The following is a 6,456-nucleotide window of genomic DNA, read 5'->3' on the forward strand; positions in this document are numbered from 1 at the left end:
ACCGCCACCACCAAATCACTCAACACGTGTTTCACCCCTCCACGGGGCATCTTCAGGAGCTATGTTACACCGTATTAGTGCCAAACACAGAGTCCTGTGATTCGCATTGTAAATTCGTACTACTGCGTGTGCGGAAGTGGCTAAATATTGGTCCTTTTCTTACTTAGGATGGACTTCCGCGAAGTAACGCCTGATTCCATTAAATACTTAGTGCTCTGTGTCTGTAAAATCAAAAAGCCTTCATGTTTTAGAATTACTTACATTTTATTAATAGTTCAGTAAGTAACTATGTTTTAAAACCTTTACCACTTTCAAAAATGACCGCACGAATTTCCATATTCGTAACGCAGTTCCATGTATGGGCAGTCGAGGTCCAGATGACGTTTCTCCGTTGTGAACAGCGCATGACGTCATGCCAGTATCATAACTTGTAAGGACCTAAATTAGTCATCATCAGGGTAGCCCACTCACTTGAATGGACGTGAAAAAAATCTACTACAAAAATATTATCACAACACTTTCTACTTTTATCGGAAATTTCTTGCTTCTAGAACATTCTATAAAGTAATGTATTCCAGAGCTTTAGTAACTACAACACAGATATCTCTTGCCGAATCCAACTAGGATGGACAATCCGGGAAGCTCCGAAGCCTCTTGTTCAAAATACCTCAATGTGTGAAAACGAAGGTTCTTGACCAATGTGTTGTCGGTGATGACATACGGATCCGAGACGTGGTCACTTACGACGGGGCTCATGAGAAGAGAAGTTACCCAGAAAGCAATGCAGAGGGCTATGCTCGGAGATTCGAGATCCGCGAGGATTCACGATTACTGACATAATTCGAAGAATTGCTGATATGAAATGGTGGTGGGCATGGCATATCGCTCGTGGTACCGATGGCCGTTGGGGTTGAAAGGTTCTGAAGTGGCGATCACGAGCTGGTAGACGCGGCGTGGGATCCCCCCCCCCACTAGGTGGACTAACGACATAGTTAAGATCGCCGGATGCAGATAGCGCTAGACCGCAGACAGTGGGCATCCGTCGGCTGAAGGGAGAAAAATATAGTCGATGTGGTAATTTACGATACGAAATAACAGCTCCTGTCCTTAGAGATACCTAAAAAGCTACCTCAAACCTTCAATTGAAGTCTCCAAGAAAAGAATTTTAAAATTTTAAAATTACAAAATCGTAAATGTAGTCAACGTTTCAAGGGAGGAAATTACGTGTGCAACAACCGGAGGTCGTGGAAAAACCTGCGAACAACCTTGTGTCAACAAAAGCTTGTAAGGACGTAACGCTATTTTTAGGAATACGAAAGAATGACAAACACTCGTTGAAGTCTTTTATATGAACAATTTATATTTCGACTTTTTTTATTTTAACATGAATCTTTTATATATTTATTTATATAGGATATATACAGAAGCAATAGAAGCTCAGTGTCCCAGCCCAATCTTATATAATTCACACTTTGTGCATTAATTAAATAGGGTTGTCATTGCTCACAAACAATTTTCCAGAGGATGGGAATAATGAACGTAAATGTAACGGTGAAACGTGAAACGGTGAATAGTTAAAAATTCATTTTTATTCATAATTTAAATTTGTATTTTTAAATGTTTTAAACTTATGAATTGAGTCTTTTTTTGTTTATTTTTTGCATGTTTTTTTGGTAAAATATCTAGTGTTGTTTTATCTTACACGATTTTTTAAATTCAAATCAGTAATCCTGAATTTTAACATAAGTCAGATGTATTAATACAATTTTTTGCACGCTTTTTAATTAACGTAGATACCTATCTGTAAAAATAAGTTGGGTCTGTGTAATAAGTTGCAACAGTCTTGTTCACTTACCGATACATAAGTTTAAGTTGCGAATCCTAACACGTCGCATAGATAAAAGATACTGCACAATAAAGAAGTTTTTATGTGTTAAGAGTTTGTAAATCTCTCAATAGTCTGTTACTCTGCAATGTCTATTGCAAGATGTTTTAGAGTTGGAAATTTGTAATATCTATTCAAGTTAAATAAAGGCTTCATTGTGAAGTTTCTTCGTTTTTCCTAAAAAAAAAGACATTTTAGATCCTGCACTATATTTGTGAATCAAATTACAGAACTATATAAGTGTTTATCCGATTATTCCTTTAGTATCCCATAATAAGAACAGTTTTTGGTAAGAGTCGCTAAGATTTGAAACGACCTGCCTGGGCATATTTACAGTAAACTGGGCATATTTAAAGTAAAGTAATGCTTAAGCAATATTTGCTAGTCTATTCTAAAGAAACATATTTGCTGTGTCTACGTATAAAAACACTAAACTCTTTTTAATCTGTATATTTACACTTTCAGAGCTGATTATCAATAAATATAAATCTGCAACGCTTTAAAAAGTCTGCCACGCTAATGCTTTTTTTTCCAGATACGAGTCGTGTTGTCCCGTGATTTATAAAAGGAACATGGCGGGCAGTGCATTAAAATTCTGATGGCGTTCGCTGCGCCATTAAAATATCGACCACATTTATTGTAAGCTTGTTATTCAGTTCCAATTTAGGCAAAGCTGGGAGCCCGTTTGGGAAAAACGTTCAGGGACGGCGGGGAATCCTGATTTTTTGGTGACACCGGCATGGGGCTGTCTGCCATTGTTCCAGTGAAGCATAGGTTATAGATACGTATTTATATCTTTATACAGCATGATCGATTTTAGACATAAAAAGCTGAGACGTGAATGTTTATTTCACTTACTGACAATTGTATAGTGCACCCTATCCTAAATAAATGGTTTCACAAATAATTAATAACTCTGTGATAGAATACTAAGAAAAATCACTTTGAAAATGATGATTTTTACATATTAAAATTACTTACTTACTTTACTAAATGTCACTGCAAACTTACTGTAAGAAATAAAAGGCTTATTGTATTCCAATTGAAAAAAATAAATATTTCAGAGTGTTCACTTCATACAGAATGATTGTAAACTTAAAATTATGAAATTAAAAGCTCATTTTCCCACAAACTTGCTATAACTTGTTTAATTGTAGCATTTGGACCGTCTATAGAGCTTTCGCTAGATTAAATTATGTTCACTATTGGACTAAACTAAATTTTAGAGTAAAAATATAATCAATAACTAATGAATTAATGTAATTAGCATTGAACATTCTTTTTCAGATTACTTAGGAGGTCGCAGATACTTTAAAATATAAACTGAAAAAAATCATGTTCTAATTAATGGCATGATACGTTTACACGGAGATAAAATGTCAGTTTATAAAAAAAATTGTGATGTTGTAGAGTTAAAAATAAATGCCATGGGTCATACATTAGAAATTTTACGATTATTTTTACGAGAAACACTGAAACTACCAGTGAATCTTTTGGAAATATTTAATATTTTGCTTCTTCTCCATAACTATAACAGCTTGCGATGCAGAGTAGAATCAAAAATAAATAAATAATTTGACGATTAAATAGAGTTCTGTTAAAAGTTCCAATAACTAACTGCGCACTTTTTATAAAGCCATGTGTAAAAGCATCATTATTTTTTTTTACCATTGACGCTATCTGCTTTCATCCGTCCGCTACACCTTTTAAAAAAATAAATAGATTTAGAAAAAAATAATGATAATATAATAAGAAAAGGCATTTTAAAACTTCGGATTAATATATATGAAAAGTAATTATTGTTTACGATTTTTCTTCAGTACTGCCAGTTGTTATTGACCACTCGCATTATAATATAATAATTATATTAATAGAACATATTTAATAATGTTCTCTTTATACAGAATAATTGGAAAACGGTGTAAAAGTTTAACAAATGTGTTCACCCTTTTACACATAACCTATAAATTTTTCAAATATGATTTTTGTTCTGACACAACCTTTATTATATCTATGACGTCTTGATTCTGAAACGCAGTTTACGAAGGCCACCGCCAAATAAATTTCCACTTAATTAATCAATATTATTTAAAAAGAAATATATATTTAAAAAACTAGATTAATCAACAGTTTCCGGGAAATAAACAAAACAGTTATTCAGATTACATAAACGATATATTGACTAATTATGCAGATTGATACAGATACGTGGAAATGACGAGTATAAGTCATCCTTATTTTTTTTTTAATCAGTGAAAGGAATAAATTGCTATTCGGCTTATGTCATGCACGTCGCGAGGTTATAATTAAAAAAATATGTCTGGCTTGTGGTTCTTGCCATTGTTGCCAGTTTATTTACAAATATTTAACTGACAACATTTTTTAAATATAGAATGTTATTATCTGTCTTTATTTTTTTTAATTAAAAATCAATGGTTTTATAAAACAGAGTGCCTAAAGTAAATCACGTTAATTTCTTTTATATTGATTTGCGACTAGCCCAACACTTCTGACAGTATAAAGTAAGCGATTTATAGTAATTCGAATTTTAAAAACGCTTTTTCTTACTATATTATCATAACGTTATTCATTATTTCTAAAACCATTGATTTTTGTGCAGGGTGCCCCATACATTATTTGATAGCATATGAGTTACAGATACTTTTACCCTTTAAAATCTTTTATATCTATAATTTTTTAACTTTTCTTTCATGATTGTCCATTCGTATTTATTTAAACACGTTACAAAAAACTATGATTACAAGTGAATTTTATAATTACAAGAAGTATTTTTAATAATAATCAATAATTAATATTGATGAGAACATAATTTTATTAACCGTTAAAAATTATTGTCAAAATATAAGGGTGTCCGGAAAGTAATGTCGCTTTCTTAAGTTAAAATTACACGACGACATTTTCAACAAGTTTTTATGTCTAATCTACAACATGCCATCTAGTATACAAATTTTCAATGCCGGAGCGGTAAAAATCAATCTGTTTTTTTTTGTAATATATGTTGGCAGAAACGACATTACTTTCCGGTCCCCCTAATACAAAAAGAAGACAGAAATAAAAAACCATCAAAACGGATTTCGTGACACGCGACCATAAACAATATTTGAGTGCTTTTTTATAGGTTTATTTAAATAATATTCATTTTTCAAATATTTTTTTGACTTGCGATCTTAATTCGAAGTTTTTCGATTCACAGAATACAATTTTATAAAATTCACACTTTGTACATTAATCATATAAGAATGCTTACAGCTCAAAAATAAATTTCCTGACAATAGGCAGCTGCGCCGTTCTTTGTGTACCATAATACCACACTGTGATTACCAACCCGCCTACCAAACGTGATAATTATCGTTAACTTCCCCACAGATGTCTATGGGGGAGATTTATACATATATGCCTTGCTGGGCTGATCACATATTGCGCGGATCAGGTAGCCCCTGAATCCTTAAGGTTCTACAGACCACGAACTAGTAAGTTCAGGGATCATGGGATAGATGACACATGCAAGCCCCTTCCAAACGATTCTATAAGAAATATATAATAGTGATAAATGTCCAGCGGTTGATTTCTTGTGACTAAAATGGGGAGGACAATGAAAGATTTATTTAGACGATTTCAAAGGGTATTAGAAATAGTATATATTAGAAAATATGGTGCGATTTAATGGAAAACATCTTGCTATCGATTTCTGCGGTGACTAAAAGTTATCGGTAGAGCGAAATAATTCCATCTAAGGTTTCCTGAAGGCGGATATCGGTTTCCACAAACCACAAGGGTTCCATATTCGAACTAAATTAAAATGTTTGGGAATCGTTACAATTTTTAAAACATATACAAAAATTTCACATGTGACTTTTCAAAAAGGCGCGTAAATGCGTTTTCAAAATGGCGGATCACCCAAAATGGCAGCGCAAGGTCCAATGACCTATTATACTTTTGGACATGATCACCTTTATTTGTCCCGGCATGAGTTTTGTATTACTGTGTCGATAAGTCATTTAAATGTTTTAATTGTTTATTTCATCAGTATAAGATAAGTACGTGTTGCGGACAATTGTTTTTTATATGTTTAAAACAAACTCAAGAGTAGTGAAGTTACTAAGATTGTATATTATTAGATAAAACATTGTTTAACATATATATTCCATCTTATAGAAGTCAGTTGCTGACATACGCATGCTCTCTTACCAACTCCAAGAATTCGATAAGCTTACATATTCGCTGATTATTTCGACGCATACAAACTGTGGCCATTGTATTACTGCTTATAATAAATAAAGGCTATCTCGATGTATGTAACGGAACTGGTTAAACTTAACCGTTTAACTTTTGAGGTCTGAACATAATCGATAAAGTACTAAAGGAATACCGTATGGATAACATCCCACGCAAAATTTGAATCTCTGTTCTAATCGGATAAAATATTGGAATTCTGCTTATTGGCGTTATTTATTTGGAAAATAATTTTAAGCGTATCGTCGATTAGTTTTGCAATGTTTCTAATGTTTTATTATCATCATTTCAGTCAATTCATCATCTGTATTAAATTA

Source organism: Battus philenor, unplaced genomic scaffold (genome assembly GCF_028537555.1).
Source record: "Battus philenor isolate CCGP_79_NKW_IND1 unplaced genomic scaffold, ilBatPhil1.0.hap1 SCAF_27, whole genome shotgun sequence".
Lineage (NCBI taxonomy): Eukaryota > Metazoa > Arthropoda > Insecta > Lepidoptera > Papilionidae > Battus > Battus philenor.